The 16392-nt window shown below is 39.6% G+C and overlaps 1 long non-coding RNA gene across 1 annotated transcript in view; it reads right to left on the bottom strand.

Annotated features, from left to right (window-relative positions):
* Nucleotides 1-13188: 13188 nt before the first annotated feature.
* LOC146306784 (uncharacterized) overlaps nt 13189-16392 on the bottom strand; it is a 65989-nt gene continuing 62785 nt past the window's right edge. The window contains exon 4 of the long non-coding RNA XR_014769003.1: nt 13189-13956. This is a non-coding gene — a long non-coding RNA (uncharacterized LOC146306784). The remainder of the gene's footprint in view (nt 13957-16392) is intronic.

Here is a 16392-nt window from a genome sequence, read left to right as displayed (position 1 = left end):
AATCAAGTGAGAAGTAGGGTCATTTTCTCTTAAGACTTCATACAGCTGGACTTCTTGGAGTCGCCCCCTGCTGGCTTTTAGAAAGACTACAAGTTTAAGCACTTCTACTTCACTTTTCAAACCTGGAAGCTACTTATTTGCAGCATTACACAGTCTATGGATCAATATGAGGCTGGAGCCAGGTGAGAGTTAGCTTATCTCAGCACTAAAACTGGAAACTGTGGAGTAAGAGTTAGCCTGGCTCTGTCCAAAGCTAAGTACAAATAGAATGAACAAATATGAATAGATGTTTTTTGTTGTTGTTGTTGTTGTTGTTGTTGTTTGTTTGTTTGTAAAGGCAACAACAATATTCAGAATACCACTGATTTAAAGTATAACAGAAATGGAATACAGTTACTCATTTTTTGTATTTTAAATATGTATTCTAAAAACTTGTATTCAGAATACCTCCCAGCTTTAGTTAGATACTTTAGCTTCACCAACCACAAAAACATGAACTTCCATGGCCTACACAGTTTCTGAAAATGTCAGCAAACACGTCACAACTCGTGAACTCAGAGCTTTCAGAAAATTTCCTCACTGGGGGTCATGAATGTGAAACACAACTCTATGTGAGGGCAGAATATTTTCCCATCTAATTCCCCGCAAGAAAGTGAATAAATGTATTTCCCAGACGGCCGAACTGTTCCGTCAAAAACTGGTGGGAATAAGTTGCCCTGTGATGATGTAAAGACGTGTTATTTTCATACAGACATCCCGGAATATTGACATTAGCTGGCCAAGTACATTTGCTTGACTGAATTACAGCTAATACTTGAGGGAGATGAATAACATCCAAGTGCAGTAAAGCGGACGGTGTAATAACAGCAATCACTTAGTGGAGTTCATTTACAGCAGTAAAATAAAGGTCGCTGACACCCCCGCTCGGGACATCTCATGGATATTAGGCCCTATTTACTGATGGAGGATAATTTAGTGAGCTAACCCTTAAGGACGGTGGCTGGTGGCTGTGGAGGGACGTCCAGAGGTATTTTGTATGTGTGTGAGCACATGAGCTTTGGCTTGGCAGGAGACACCGGACAGGTGGATGCTCAGCCAGCCAAAGTCCCATTACTTGCTCAGGGGGCAAGCAAGTGTATGTGTGTCTGTGAGTGTGTGTGCGCGTGCATGCATGTGGTAATTACTTTTTCTGTGTGTGTGTGTGTGTGTGTGTGCAGACGGGGGTGATTAGAGATGGGTGGCGGGTGGAGGGCTTGTCAGAAGTTATCTTCCCATCTCATCTCATCATAGGCAGTCTGGCGGATTCCCTCGATGGCTCAACAGCCCGACGCCGCGGTGCTGCTGTCAATCGGGCCGTCAACGCCTGCAGAAATCGATGCCAATCTCCCTCGGTTTCTATTTTTAACCGAGGCTCAGCACCCAGGCCTTTGATAAGGATGCTGCCTCCTTTTGGCTCTCTTCTTCGCCTCGGATGAGCAGCCTCCACCCCCCCACCCACCACCCTCCAACCTCTTTCTCCTCCCCTGCTGATGAGAGGTGATAACAGACAGACGAGATGGAGCTAAAAGCACAGACCTGCCTGACACTCTGAAAGAGGCTTTCATGCTGGAGAAAATGATGATTGTTAGCACTATTACAAGTAGTAAGAGCCATACGGGTTGTAATATTATTAGTCAAAGACATGATTAGATTTAAATTGTCACTTTTATCAGTGCAAGGACTATTACCTCTGTTACTTTTGCTGCTACAACTACCAATATTATACCACTACTACCTTTACTTAAGTCTTTCATTGACAAAAAATACAGCAACACGACTACCAGATTTTTCATGTTTATGCATTAACTGGTGTTCAAGAAATTTTCACATTTTCAAGACATCAACCTGTGCAAACTCCTTCTGCTGAAGAAGATCATGTGATATTATGTAAAGAAAGAACAGCTACTACATGGACACTGAGGTGAATTTTTTTCTGTCAACAATTTTGATATTGCAGGCGATTCAACTGTAATTTCCCATCATTAAAGCTAACGAATCATATTTTAATTTGAATTAGTTACTTCCACCCCTGCATTTGAGTACGAACAGGTGAGACCAGTTGGTAATTACATTGTGGCATTTTGAAAGCCAGTGTTTTGTAAGATGATAAAGTGTGTTAAATGATGGGGTTTGTGTTTAGCCATCTGTAAAAATGTGATCTGGAATTCCTATTTTAAAAGTGAGTTTAGCTGTCTGTAGTCTTGCTGATAGATACGCTTCAAGTTTTCAGAGTTTTGTGTGTACGTAGAGGAGAAAGACAGGAACTGGGCCAAGCTGGCAACTGCCCCAAAAGTCCCTGGCTCATTGTGTGGCAGTTAATTTTTGGCAATTTGATTACGTGCACATTTGTTTAGGAATTTTGCACCACCAAAGTACAATATGACCTCTGGGTCTCGGCTCATTAATTCTCAAAATCTGTAGTCATATTATTTTGTTATTATTACATGGTGTCTTCTCCAGAATAAAAGTGTGTTTCAACAAATTACCTCAAGCTAACTGACATACAGAAAAGCTGGGGCCAGGTAGTGCTTCAGACCAGTGGACCTATAGTGATATAATGAAGCTTCCATCTATAGTGCGCTGCGTTTACTGTATATGGGAACTTTGTTGTTTTACAACACTGAGTCACAGGCAAAGTATCATCAATCAGGGGAACAGGAAAATAGTCAGGCAGACAGAAAACAAAGGCTGGAAAGCTGGAGCGGACGCAAACTAGACAGTCTAGGGGAGTGAGAGTGGAGATGGACTGGTTAATATACTGTTAGGCTCTCATTACAGAAAAATTTCTTAAGTGGTTGTCCTATCTTAACTTAAGTTTCCAAGGAAAAAGCATATCATGGAAAAACACTGATAAGACACTTAAAATGATGATAACACATCTGTCACCTGTGCGTAATGCTTCATGTATCTTGTAAACAGTCAGACCAAAGTACCTGATATCATCTTCAGAATATGTAACTGATCCTCATAATATTTCTAACAAAATATTAGAATAATCCTTCTGACATGACACGTGGTCATGATCCTACCATTCCCTTCTGGTAGAATCTGGAATGACAGGGAGAGCTGGCTGGATTTGGGACAAGGTCCAGTGTTAGGTGAGACACCATGAAGACAAAGAACCAAAGAAACTCTGCAGATCAGCAGTGTAATCCAGCCCTGTGTGAATCATGGCCTTTGCAGATGCCAGATCTCAACCGCAGGAACACCTACGGGAGATTTTGTACCGACACCAGCGTCATCAAAACAGCATATGAGGGAATAATATCCTGCAGGAGAATCCTGTTTTATTCCTCCAGCAAAGTTTGAAGCTGTTGTGGAGCCACTTTATGTTGGGTTTTCCTTTAATTTATCACCCATCTGTATATAGTGGAGCATAAAATACCCAAGTAGTATACCCAAGAGTCACCAACTCAGAACTGTGATTAAGCTCAGTACAAGACAAAATGTACTTATCTCCACCTGACAATTGTCTCTCCTCCTCCTCCTCCTCCTCCTCCTCCTCCTCCTCCTCCTCCTCCTCCTCCTCCTCCTCCTCCTCCTCCTTCACTGCTTGTTCTTCAGTTCCCTGTGTGTTCTCTAGACAGGATGGGATCTCCTCTCCTCCATGGATTCGACAGCGTTCACTCAGTGCGTGTTGCAAAAGGAGCTCCTGGAAAATAAATTCCCCCCTCATGAGCTTGACTTCAGATGTTGCACATTAATAATCACTATTGCCCTGTGAGTTGCTGCGTCGACAGCAATCATGTGCTGACGAGAGTGATGTTGTGCTGGGAGTTGTTGGAAATGTGTCACAGATTAATCGTATTTGACACAACGGTAATGGCATGGAGTGAAAAATGTTTTTTTTTAAAGTGTTTTTCAAAACGACTGCTATGAAATTCAGGTCATTAGTTTGTAGAAAGTGTAGAGGACATCGCTGCTTTGATCAGAGCTTTCCTCTGTCAAGAGTCATCTTGGTAATTTGACTATTGTGTTGAGAGCCTTTTCACAGTTTTAGGGAGAACAAAAAAATGATGTGGGCTTAATTAGCGTAGGTTAGATGTTTTAACAGCGTCTCTGTCTCTGACTTTGATGCAGACGGAGCAGCAGTGAGTAGGAAGGGCAGCCTGCTGCTCAGACAGAGCGTTATGTAACAGAGAGGTCACAGGTTTGGCCCTCATGACACCCAGTGTTCATCAACAGCTGTGCATTCTGGCACTGTGCCCTTGAGCAAAGTAACCCTAACTTATCTGAAGTCATGCTGCAGTAAAGCACCATTACATCTGAATAAAATATAAAATTTAGTCAGAAATACAACAGTAAGACACGAATTTGTCATTTTAGATTCTGAACTCAGGTTTACAGGCTATTTAAATTAACTGATCAAAACTGACTCTTATCATTTGCACATTATAGTAAAGGTTAGACCTGTAGGCCCACTGTAAAGCTTGTTCATGCTTTTGTTCTGTATAATGACCTACCAAAAGCAGTCAATGCAAAACTACAGCCATTCAGGTGAAAAGAGGCTGGACTTAGGATGGGTCAATTGCATTTAATGCCAAAAAAGGCACGGATGACTAAGGAGTTGCCGTAACCATTTTGCAAAGTTTATTAAGTTTCCCCTCAATCAACAACTTTCAAAATTGTGTTATTTTCTGAAGAGAGTCAAGGATATTGCAGGTTACTAGTTCATTGGTGAAATCAGTTGAAACAGACAGCGTGCTCACAAACATCTGCTGCTTATCTTGGCAGGTAAGAGAACCTAAACATGTAATTTGCATTACAGTGAAACAAATGGAAATCAGACAGCTGTTTCATGTGCAGGACGCCAGTTGGGCACACTGCTGAAGGAATATGGTCACATGCCGCCCAAACTACTGGATCACCTCGGACACTCAAGAAAGTTTAAACAGCTTCTAAGTTTTTCAGGCATTACATGTTCTCTACCCTTTCATTATCACAGACTCCCTATTGTTTTATTATCCACCAGGAACTCTGAGATCTACTCTTTTAACTATTCCCAGGGTCACCACAAAAACTTGAGGGATGTCATACTTTTAGCCAAAATGCCCTTAAAACATTGGACACTGCTGCCTTTAAATATGACTACAACTCAAAACTTAAGTCTTTTAAGTTGAGCTGATAACTAGCAGCTGTCTGTTTTAATCTTTAACTGTTTTCAATGCTATTTTCTAAATAGTAACACTCATTTCTTGCTCTTCCTCTTTGTGTATATGGTTTTAAACTTTTGTTTGTGGTGTCTGTGCTGCTGAATTGTAAAGCACTTTGAGCTGTATGATATGAATGGGATATGAAAGGTGCTATATTTACATACAGTTCTGTTTTCAGTGTAAAACAGAAATAAATTAAAGCAAAAGCTTCAGCTATCATCTCCATTTACTGTACTTTGTAGAAAATATCTTCTGGCGTCTCTTTTATTGCATGTCCATTTTGCTCTTAAGTTGTTGACAGAACTCGATTCAAACATTTTCCCTCTAATTGGGTGTTTTTGTGGACGCCGGATTAATCAGCCGCAGGGTATTTAATGTTGTTTGGGCAGCTGAGAGGTAATACAGCCAAGCCATTAACATATCATTAAAGAGTCCTAAGCACTGTAATTGCAGCCAGAACGCTGACGCTACACTCTCATTAAGTGGACTCTGTGAGAGGAGACGTCTCGTTGTGATGGGTTTTAGTGAGATGTGGAGGAAAAATCTGTGTAACTCAGCACTCTGTTGTCACAGTGGGACGTCCACAGGTCACACTGTGAGATCGCACAGATCGTTTCCAAAATGCCTTGTAGGCTTCTGTCGAGGCATCTGAACTTTCACCAATCAGAGGCTGCAAAAACAAAAAACTCGGGTTAACAGGTTTTTTTTTTTAGCCATGTTAGCAGCATGGTTCTTTGGATGGTAATGTTCTGTCCATCACTTTTGGCCAGAATGAAATATCTCAACAGCTACTGGGGAGGAATGAAATTTTACAGACATTGTGGACCTCAGAGGATGATCCTACTGCCAATCTGCTGACTTTCCCTCTATCAACATCAGTCTGGTAACATTTGTTTTTTTGTGACATGCAAACACTCAGGTGTCTCCCAGATTTAAAGGTTATCTCCCAGACAGTGAACAATCCTCATACACAGATCTATATGTTTATCTGATGTCACTCAAGTTGCCAGTTTGTCTATGAAATACAATCTACACGCAAGTCACACACTGTAAGCTGGCAACCCACAACCAAATATGACCAAATACCTGCAAGGCCTTGGCCATATTTTGGTTTTAGTGCTTATTAGCAAATGTTAGTATGCCAGTATGCTAAAAGAAAATGGTGAACAAGTGCTAAATGTCGGCTTTGGCATAAACACCACTGTGTCTAAGTAGCTACAGCCCATTGACATAAATGAAAAACCGAAGCTAAATTTCCCAGATATTCTGCCATCTTGTGCTGGTGCTGTCATTTAGAGCCAGACTCTACACTTTCAAGTTTCTACCCACACAGCTGGTCAACTTAATTGTGAACAGTTGCTCGGCCGTCAATCATGAAACCTGATTTTTATAGTATCAAATAACTAATTAAAACTAAGATGCTCTCGTGATCGCTCTCATGTGTGATATACCAACACTACAGCCTCACAGAGCAGGTAGGATCACTGTAAATTCTTAAGGCTCATTTATGCTAAACCTCAGATACAGATACAGATGGCGCCTTCTACTCTGCATTCAATGGTCATTAATAGTCTCAGAGACCACTGTTGTTTACAACGCTGCCTCTGATTCTTCATTTTTTTCATGAGGTTCTTTATTACAACCTCCTCCAGTGTTGCCATGTTGGTTTTTTTCAGAGACTCACTCTTCTTCTTGAGGGTAACGTTTGACTCTGAGCACTGCCCTCTATAGGATGTACTGCTTCATATCCATGCTAATGTAAAGTATGCATGGACATATGTGGGCAGGTTCCATTGGTTTCTATAAGGACGCATCTTTTTTCATACGTTAAGGGGGGCATAAATGAGCTTTAGTCTTATTAGATCCGTTTCTATTGTGGTTATATTGCTTTTCTAGGAGCAGCTGTCACTTTTGTCCATTGTGGAAATGTCATAATGGAATAACATCTGTCATCTGCAGATGCAGACTGTGACACACCTTGAAACACCTGCTTTTTCCTGAAACACATAAACACATCGGCCTGGCGAGTCTGTCTGAAAGCTAAGCCTCCCTCACTGAGTTCGCTTAGTAAATCCACTGTGCTCATAAAAGCAGACCTCAATGAACATGAGGAGTCAAGTTAAAGGTGGATTTAAAGCTAATTAAACAAAGGGATTACTGTATGCAAAAGGATGTTCGTATTCCTATTAGGATGGATGTGGTTTTTCATCTATTTTAAAGCTAAGCTAAACTTTTTGACAAAAATGTCATGATTTCCCCTTGTGCATAAAACTTTGTAATATTTTAAAAACCTTGTTTTGTTGACTCATCCTCTATATCTATACTTTGCAGGACTCATCTGTGTCAATATTTGACAGACTTTCTGGTTTAATTACAGATTCCCTTTTGTGCACTCGCCCAAATTTCAGGGATTATCCAATTACCGCTTGCGTGCCGACAAACAAGGGGGCCTCTTTGCCTTTCACTAATTGGAGTGAGGAGTGGTGCCAGTGCTCAAAGGAGAAGCCTATCACTGAGAATTATTGAATAGAGAAGGAGTAAAAAAAAAAAAAAAAGAAGGATATGTGGTCTGCCTTGGGCTGCTTGTGGATTTCCTCTGATTTCATCAGAAAAAAGATGGCTGAGGCGATTCCCCCAGACAACAGCCAGCTGGTGTGTGTAGGCGAGCTTTGCTGCCCAAAATCTCTGAGAAAAGAAAGTGAAAGACTCACGCTGTGCCTCTGCAATTCATCATCTGCATCAGAGTTAGCCCTAAACAATCCGTCAGCTCACCCGCTGTTAGGCAATTTTGTGGGATAACATGGTGCAGCAAGTATGACATCTTTATTCTTTAATGAATCACTGTGCAATTGTGCTGTTATGTATGGCAATTTCATGGTTTATAGATGATTTAACATGAGCTATTACATCAGTGATAGACAGTTTGAATTGCATATATTGGGTTTTTCAGTACCTTATGTATTACTGATTTACTTATAAACCAATTACTTTAGTAATGATAGTGAAAATAAATCAGGCATTTAGTGGAATCGACCAATCCTTTTTATTTATCTGAGCATAAATATTAGAGCTGTAATGATTAATTGATTAATTGCTAGCAATTAAATTAATCACTATCTATCACTAACTACTTTAGTAATCGATTTTCAAAAGTGCTGGAAACCCCCAACAGGAGCAGCTGCAGCTGGAAGTTCTTTCTGTGAAATGAAGAACTGGCTTTTCAAACTGAGGGGGAAAAAAACTGTAGTTTTGAATATGACTGAGGAGTTGTTGGTTTTACTAAATATTTCAAGCTTGTTGAACACCCTTTCTCCAGTACTTAGTTAAAGAAACAAAGAAACAAAAAACAATCCAGTACACTGTAAAAATAAACAATTTGTTTTACTTAAAAAAGTTGGTATCCACACTGCTTCAAAATTTTAAGTTGACTGAATTTAAAAATACAAGTTGTAATGATTCAAAACAAATACACTTTTCTAGTCAATTAAACATTAAATATGAATTTAGTTGCACTTGTTGAACCATATTCAATAAGCTTAGGATATTAAGTTTAAGGAAAAACTCTGCAAACTTCATTTCAAATGAAAAGACTTTGTTTGAAAACAAATACTGAAATTTTAAATTGAATTAACTTGAGTAAAGGCTTGTATATTTATGTTATGTTGATGGGAAAAGATTAGTTGATTCCACCAGATTCGTGTATGATTTTTTACAGAGTGAGAGATTTGAGTAAAACAGCTTGGCTTACAAACTGGAAACCAGAGCTGTCGTTCATGTATCTGTGTGTACAGTTTGAGTGTGCTCGTGTGTGGTATTTGACAAACAAACAAACAAAAAATTTGACAGACAAATGAAACAAGAGATATGCGGCAGGTTGAACAGGCGTGATCCATAATTTATTGAGCAGCACTGACGTTACAACAGGGAACAAATGAAGCAGGGAACACAAAAGAGCATTATTTATTACAGGAAAAAAGTGTTGCCTGAGGGGGGTGGATACAGTAGCACAACACTCATACATTAAACCTACTGTACACAAACACATTATTGCTGCTGTCAGATGAAAATCCCATTACTCCAATTCTGATGATTTTCATGTTTTTACCTGAACTTGAGGATTACGTGACCTTGTACAAGTTTACCCGAGGCCCTGTGAAAAGCCATTGCATAATTTAAAGAAATGCACGGCTGTCAAAGTGGAAATGAGGCTGTGCTCTGTTATTTCAGCGAATATTTTGACATTTTGGAAATGTGAGGTTTACGGCACAGTCAGATCATAACTGAGGAACGCAGGAAAACGGGCGAAGCAAAGGATGGCGGCAATCCATTCAAACACATACACCAGTGCTGTTTTAAATAATGCAAGCACTTTCTCATAGATGCCACGATGGTTGATTCACACCTTTAGATTCCCATGGACCCCCGCTGGTCCGGGATCGAATCCTCTCTCAGCCTCCTCTAATGTTTTCTCCTCTGCTCTACTATTCTCTCAGACCTCCTCATGTCTCTATAAAGAAGAAAAAACTCTACGTAGGAGTGGGAACCTGAAAAATAAATTAAACCGATAATGCAAGCAAAAGAAACTTCCCATCCCACCCACTGAATATTAGATCATAACAACTTACAGCCTTGAATAAATCATTAAACCTCAGTAGACCATATCTATTGCAATTTCATCTTGAATAATTATCCAGCTCATATCGGCACAGAAGTAATGTCACACAATTGCAAGCATGTGTCAAATTCTTGTAATATCCAGGGATTAATAATTCACTTTTTGGTTTTACGACAACAACCCGTTTAGGCTTTTTCCTCCAGTTGTGATTGGGAGGAGAAAGTGAGCCGCTTATTTCACAGAAAATACAAACAGAAGGTTGACATTTAAAACCAAACCCCCTGGCGCCCAACTGGACCCTACAGGAGCAGGATAATTTGAATTTTTTGCTTAATTGGTTGACACTGAGTTCAGTTCAGGCAGAAAGTTACCATTATTAGCTATTTTGAGCTGGCCAAAATGTCCTGGACCCAATTTGTGAGTGGACAGGAGCTTAAGGGCTTTGCACTGAGTTGAATTATAGTTTTCAGACGGGTGCTAAAAGCTTTAAAGTAACAGTGTTTTGTCTGATCTGAAGAAAAAAAAGCATTTGAAAACCACACATACCCAAATTTCTTGATTTTGAATTCTTGAGACAAACAGATAACAGATCAAATGACAATATGGACGTGAAAGAAGTTGCTCAAAGCAACTAACCCAAAAAATAATTATCATCTGTTACTCTCAGCTCTATGGAGAATTTTAACATCTTTCAGCTCATTGTTTTGGTTTTCTGGCGCACAGCCTTACTGATTTTATACATGTCATTTCCAGCTGTTGCAGATGTGTTCAGCCAAAAAAAACTGACAGCAAACTACCTGTACCTGCCCAGCACCAAACCATATTTAATATACTGGAGCATTTAGCAGCTAAAGAACTAAATATTTCTCTCAGGAGTTCATGGAGACCAAAATCAGAGCTAAAAGGTGAGTAAATATTGAATTTACATTGTCAGTGTGGATAAAAACAAACTTAAAACGAATTCTTATGTTGGTCTCTAACTGCTGGATGTGTTTGCAAACAAGTTCACCAAATCAGCTGTATAAGGTTATATTATGTCAGCGTTTTCTACCAGCTTTTTTCTGCTGTTCCCAGCTGGGTGAAAATCAGTTAATAAATGTTAAAGCCAATTAAACCAACGATATGACAGCTCCCCAAAAGAGAAGCCAAACCATCTTTATTGCCAGCTGGAGGCTGGCTGCAGTGTAGGTCGACACCCATTCCTTATAGTCACCAAGCTGAAAACGGGCAGTTTTTCTTTGCTGATGAAAAGCTGTCATATTGGAGACGCATGGTTTTCACAGGACAGCAACAGGATGTGAAATCTTTCACACATGAATCGTTCACACTCTCATAGTATTTTTTTCAACAGATTCTGTACATTATTAAACAACATTGATGACCTACCTCTGCACGTTGTTTCATTTCATTTCCTCCTGATCTCTATTTTGGGAATTTTCCAGCTCCAGTTTTGTGCGACGACCCCGGGGCAGAGCAGCGCTGGAATGGGTTTGAAATTCAGGGCACGTGCAGCCAGCATGCAGGTGAAAAGTAGGCCTGTTCACAAGTTTGCTCAGATTGATTTGTCTGCCCAAACTCACAGCACATTCTGCTTTATTTTCCTGAAAGCCTCGATAACTATTTAATTAACCCATTTTGAAAGATTTTTCACATTACAGATCTGTGTAAAAAGATTACCCACTCTCTGCAGTGATTCTATTTTTACTGCCTGCACATTCTTGATAATGGGCAGGACACTGATGTGAACATGGCAGCTGTCATATCCACAGGAAGCTCGCTGTGTGTGTTGGCCAGCGCGTTGAGCACTCACCGCGTGTTTAGTGGCTTCTACTCCTACATGAACCCATCTACCATCACGTAGGAATAAAAAGCCATAAGACACAACAGCAATCTCACAGGAGGGAGGAAAGAGGAGGAAGGAGGAAGGAATATTAACAGAGGACTCCACGCCGCCAACATAAAGGAGGAGGTTGTGCTCTCATCAGGGAAGAAAAGAGGGAAAGTGTAGAAAAAGTGATCTCCGAAAAGGGCAGGGAGCTGGGGATAGCATGGTGGAGGAGAAAAAGTGGATTTGAGGAGGAAGGGAACAAGGGAAGGAGCTGATTTCACAGTCATTCAGAGGTAACCCACAGGTGATACGAGTATTTACAAGACCATGCTCTCTGTTTGTCTTCCCCTCTGTTTGATTATGTGCCTCTGTGTGCAGCAGATGAATATGTATTGCAGGCATTGCTCGACTCTGAAATTCCTCTGTGTAAACTATATTTGATATGCTCGAAGCAAACTGCTCTGATGAACCTAACCAAACTCCATCTGCTCCGTCTCCAAATACACCCTTTTTTTAGTTTTACAGGCACATGTTGTAATTCAAGCTTCAGATGCTGCACAAATAAATATCCACCCCGTCCTCTAGTAATATCCACTTCATATTCTCCTGCAGTCGAAGGCCAGGCAGTCATGCCGGTGTGCGTAAAGGGTTTACAGTACGAGTGTGCACGCACAAGTCAGGCACGTCCAGATAAATATGTATGACTCCACCGCGGTAGGTTTCCTGCTTTGTATGCTAATGATCTTATACAAGTTTAATAATGCAACTGTGGTGCACTAAGGGTAGGGAGGTACAGGAGGAGGTGGAGGTGGAGGAGGCGGTGGTGGTAGTGGTGGGGGGGGGGGGCTGACACACCGAAGAACGGACCTGCAGATCCTCACAAATCCTCCGTTAGGCCTCAAGAGACGAGGCGTGAGTGGTGAGGTAACAGATTACATTTAATCTCACTAATTAGGCTGAAAAAGGGGGTTGGATTCAATGCACTTGGTGTAAATTACTGTTGATAAAATAAACCATTTTGTTATGTATGATATGGTGGTGGTGTTGCATGAACCTATAACCAAGAATTCAATGCAATTAATAACAATAATAATATATATTCTGTGTATGTTTATTAGATTTTAGTGGGAAAATGAAACTTCAGTTAACTAAAGAAACAGATTATGATGCCAAAATAGTGTAATCCATCAGTGATGGAGAGTAACTAAGTAGATTCATTTAAGTAATGTACTTCAACATAGAAAAATATAATCATCTTATAAAATATGTTTCTCTCTTCTACACTAATTTAATAGTAGAAGCTCACTTTAATGCTGCATAAATGATGCATTATTGTACATTAAACTACCTACCAGTATATATAATGTGGTTAAAGTCAGCTCCACCTCAACCAACATTAAAATATAAATATGTTAAATCATCAGTTGCAAAAATCTAATCATATGTCTCATAACAATAACACAAGTAAATGGGTAAAGAATACTTTTACTGGTGATACTTAAGAACATTTTGCTGATGTACTTCATATTTTTCTTGTAATGGAGTACTTGAATTGCTACTATTTCTTGAATAATGGATGTGAATACTTCTCCCACCACTTAATTGCTTTACATATAATATTTACATGTGTATTTTGTGATCTAACCTGCAAATAACTGCAACTGCAGTAGACTTAGAAGTTCTTTAGTCTACATGGTTCAGGGTTGGGCAGTAACTGATTTCATGTAAGAAGGATTATATAATGAAGTCACAAACATAAGTAACTAGCCCAGATTACATTTGAAAACACGTCTCCACTTTGTGGACCTCTATGCAAAAATGCATTTTACTTCCATTGAAATGTTGAGACGAGAAGTTTAAAGAGAGAAAAAGAACATCTGTAGAACTTTTCTGTGTCCATTTTTCTGGTATAAAGTGTAATATTTTCAATGTTTGTTTTTGAAGTAATCCAAAAGTATTCAGATTAGATTACATTTTTTTGTAATGAATGATGAATGATAATGAATTATGCAACAGATTACAAAAATTGCCATACTTTGAATTCAGTAACTGAACATTTCAAAGTGATATGACCCCACCCTGCTGGTGATACTATGACTAAGCACTCATCAGAGGGTTGTCAAAAATAACCGCGATGGAATTTTCATTAGTTTGCTTAAACAGAAGGAAGCATGATGAGGGAGTGTTTGTGTTAGTGCGTGTGTGGGATCGTGTGGGATGTTTTGTCTGCACAGTGTTATCTGAAACACATCCTCGTGTCAGGTGAGGCGGGTGTTCAGGCTCCTGGCGTCGCAGATCTCTGCATCAACTCCTGAAGGACCCTGCGACAAACACAGAAGAGATGACAGAGGAGACGTGAGGTGCGTTAACAGAAGAATAATAATTCAAACCTGAAGACTCAAAACTTTATTACTCTACTGCGGCTGTTTGGTTATTTAACAAGTAAATCTTATGGCTTCACTATTGAATTAAGGGTCATTATCAGCTGTTTGCTGAGTACTTTGTATAACAAGCACAACCTGGAAGAAAATTTCTGACGGTAGCTGTGTTAAAGTTTGAGCTGTCAATCTTTAATAAACTTTTTTCCTTCTTCCTGCGAAAGTATGAAGTCTTAAAGAGCTCATACTGTGGTTTTACAGACACACCCACAACTTACAGTGTCAAACAGCCATTAACCACAAACCAATTATGTCCCTTATTGAGCAGCAACTACTTCTTGATGACTGGTGTGGTTTACAATGCCTAATGAAAAGTTAATAGTGAGCACATTCCTGCACCTGCGAACGTCTCTGCTGAGGTGAAAATTGTTGACAGTAGGTGGATTTAGGATTAAACCATGAAGCATATGGGTAAAATTCTCCATACGGTGTGCAGGTTTGAGTCTTGCCCTCACTCCCCGCCGCCTTTCCTGTCTTTGTCTACCAGCTCCATCAAAATAAAGCAGATATACCAAAACGTACTGTAAAAAAACGAATTTAGTGGAATTAACTAATCTTTTCTCATTAACTAAATGATGAGTTGAGTGAACATACTGTAAAGAGTTCAATCAACTCAATCAATTAGGTTTGCACAGTTGTTAGTTCAACTTAATATCTTTTGTGAACATGTTTTCTCAAGTACAGATGATTTTATATCAAGCAAATTACTAGAAAAGTTTATTTGTTTGGAATCATTACAAAAATACCACAACTTGTCTTTTAAAATTCAGTCAACTTTAAGTTTTAAAGCAGCCTGGACATTGCACAGGAATTTAGTGGAATCAACTCATCTTTTCACATTAGCTTAATATAAACATACATTTTATTTATCTTAACTAAATTAAAACGAAAATTTTCTAGTATTTGTTTTCAGAACACTTGAGAACTTATAAACACAAGTTCTTGAATCATTACACAATATAAAATACATTATGACCTCAACTTGCATTTTCAAATTAAAATTTTAAGGCAGCCTGGACACTAACTTTTTTTTAAGTTAAAACAAATATCTTTACGTACACTGTCTGTAAGAATACTGTACCTATTTTGCTCCTATTTTGAACTGATTGTCCTCATAAACAACAAAAAAAAAGTTCAGCTTTTAATTTATCATCTAAAAGGCAGTGGAAATTGTTTGGGATAACACTCCACACAATGAGCTGTGACATCTTCATTGAAAAATGATTGATTGGGCTGCCAGGGAGAGAGGCTGTTTGAGAGACAGATCACTCAAACAGTCAAGCTGTAAAAGCCCAATAATATGATGAATGGTCTATTTACCCAACAGATGAGGAGAGACTTGCATAGAGATTAAACGTGTGGTTTTTGGACGTGTCCTGGTCACGGAATAGATTGGAAATTTGAATAATATGTCTGTGTTCTCTGTCAGGGAGCAAGTTGGAAATGAATTTAAGTTGTGAGTGATTTTTAGGCTGCGAATAATGCCGCTTTGGCTCATTTATTACCTCGGATTGTCTTGCAGCCAAGGGGGGAAAAAAATGGGTTTATTGATTAAGAGGCTTCACACCTGTGTGGATATCCACACAACACAAGCCACTGAGGGTCCTCAAAGATCTTGAATAAGTGTAGATATTTGTGATTAATTCCCTCTACTTTGATATCATTTCTGTGCGCACAAAGAAAAAGTTTGAGCCACATTATCATTATGGCAAAACCATTATTAGTTACCCATTATTCTCCTTGGCTGGGGGCCCTTGTTTCTATATACTCATGTATCATAAATGGACCATTTAACACTTATAACAGGCACAAACTGTATCTAAAGTTAAGCCACTAATCACTTAACTAAACAATGTCTCTGAGGAGTGTGAGCGCGTGTTGATATAGTGACCCAATTTTTTACACATAGCATCTATAATTGATGTGCAATAGATGTAGCAGCCTCAGATCTGATAAGGGCCCGGCTCTGATGAATCTCCAGATAGGCTTTCGTGGGGGGAACAGATGTAGAGTCGTGCATCAGAGAGGGATGGGGTTGCCTGTGATCGTTTCCACCCTGCAGCGAACAAAATAGCCCTCATATATCCCTGTAATCTGCATTAGCGCCGGAGCACAAGCCAGGAGACAGCACAGAGGGGGATGAGTAATGGGGCTACCGCTGATTTGGCAGGCCTATATTACACCTCAAAACTGAGGCATGCCCAACTGGCGCAAATATGAAATGAGGATGTCACAAATGAACATCGTCCCCCCGGAACGCACAAGTATTTATCAGCCAATATCACGCCCAAAAAACGTTTTTGAGCAGGTCGTGTTTGC

This window comes from Lutjanus erythropterus, chromosome 22 (genome assembly GCF_056507025.1).
Source record: "Lutjanus erythropterus isolate fLutEry1 chromosome 22, fLutEry1.hap2, whole genome shotgun sequence".
NCBI lineage: Eukaryota > Metazoa > Chordata > Actinopteri > Lutjaniformes > Lutjanidae > Lutjanus > Lutjanus erythropterus.
Note: the sequence above shows the minus strand (reverse complement) of the source record. Positions and strands in the feature narration are given on the sequence as shown.